The sequence below is a fragment of the Corvus brachyrhynchos genome, unplaced genomic scaffold (assembly GCF_000691975.1).
Source record: "Corvus brachyrhynchos isolate BGI_N302 unplaced genomic scaffold, ASM69197v1 scaffold193, whole genome shotgun sequence".
Classification (NCBI taxonomy): Eukaryota; Metazoa; Chordata; class Aves; order Passeriformes; family Corvidae; genus Corvus; species Corvus brachyrhynchos.
The window spans coordinates 854,280-856,007 of NW_008237087.1; positions in this window are offsets into that span (position 1 = coordinate 854,280).

Genomic DNA, 1,728 nt, shown 5'->3' on the forward strand with positions numbered 1-1,728 from the left:
GCCAGGACCCCCCCAAACAGGAGGGGACAAAGGGGACAAGGGATGGGGGCGGGGGAAGTGGGGGACAAGGGCCAAATATTAATGACCCCACAGCCAGACCGACCCCTCCTCATTAATAATCATTAATATTCATTAACATTCTAATTAGCCCAGGTGCGCCTGTTATTGGCGGCCGCGGCCCAATTCTGCCCGGTGCATTTGCATATGCGCTGCCATGATTATGAATATTTAATACGAATCGTTAAATACCTACAGCTAGTTAAATCCCGGGCTCATTTGCATACATTTGCATAGCGCTAATAGATTGCATACGGGGAAAGGAAAACAGCTCGGGTGGGGGGGCGGATTTTAATTAACAAAGACTCAGCTGAGGGGGGGCCTTGGGGGGCCGGAGGGGGACTAATGAGGGGCGGTCCCCAAGGAGGGTCCGAGGGTCCCTAAGCGGGGTCTGGAGGGAAGAGGGGGTCCCTAAGGGGTCCTGGGCTATCTTAGCGGGGTCGGGGCAGGGCTGGAGGGCACGGGGGTCCCCATGGGAAGGTCTGGGGGGTCCCCAAGCCACGTCTGGGGGGTCCCTGAGCGGTGTCTGGTCCCACTTTGAAGATAAATATTATTTTTTCAATTTCTCTGCATTTTGAAGGTGAGGAACATTTCGCCCTCATTAATTATTCATGAGCAGCCCCCCAGCAGGGAGGCTCGTTTGCATATTCATGCGCCAGCTGCTACATTATTCATGAGCGGCTCGCTCGGATTTGGGGATGGAGCTGGGTGAAAATGAGGTGGGAAAGGAGAGATTTGAGTCCTGAAAGTGGGGGCGAAATGAAGGGAGAGGGAGCAGGAAAATCACCCCAAAAGGGGGCGGAATTTTTAACTTTTAGGGGGAATTTTACACTCCGAGGGGGCTCTTTAAGGACGTAGAGATATATGGATTATTTATATATAGCTTTATATATGTGATGCAGGTTATATTTATATTTTATGCACTATATATTCTCTTATTTTATCAGTATTTGCTGTGTTTTTTTACAATTATACTATATATTGTCTATTTATATAAATCTTTATTTCTTGGCATATATTCATATGATACTATATATTATATTTTATATTTATAGATTGATGCATAATTATACGCTATTTAATATTAATATATTATTCTATTAATTAATACAATGTTTTATTAATACTTATACTATTAATATTTATTCTTATATATTATACATTATATACTACATTAATATTTTATTAATATTTATTATTTGCTATTTTTCTATATTACTATAGTATGCACTATATATCCCTAAAGGTTTTATAGATATTTTAAAAATACTTATTTTAACTGTATTTGATGTTAAATTCTCACGCATTTACGCCCAAATCTAGAACGCTGTTATTTTATTATCGGTATTTGCTATTATTCGCTCTATTTGAGATCTATTCCATTTTCAAACGCTATTTTCCACCCCCGCTCCGTGCCCAGCCCCGCTTCCTCCCGCACCTGCACCAGGTGAGCCCCTCACAGTCACACCTGGGCCAGGATTTCAGGATTTTGGCCAACTCCACCCCAAATCCAAGGAATATTGTGACACCTCCGCCCCTCCTTCAGCCCCCGAGTGCCACAAAACACGCGAGAAAAGGGGTTTTTTATTCCTCAGGGGTTTTTATTCCCTCCTTTCCCTGAGGGTCCCCTGTGCAGGTGCGGGATGAGGGAACGGGGGGAGGGGCAGAGGC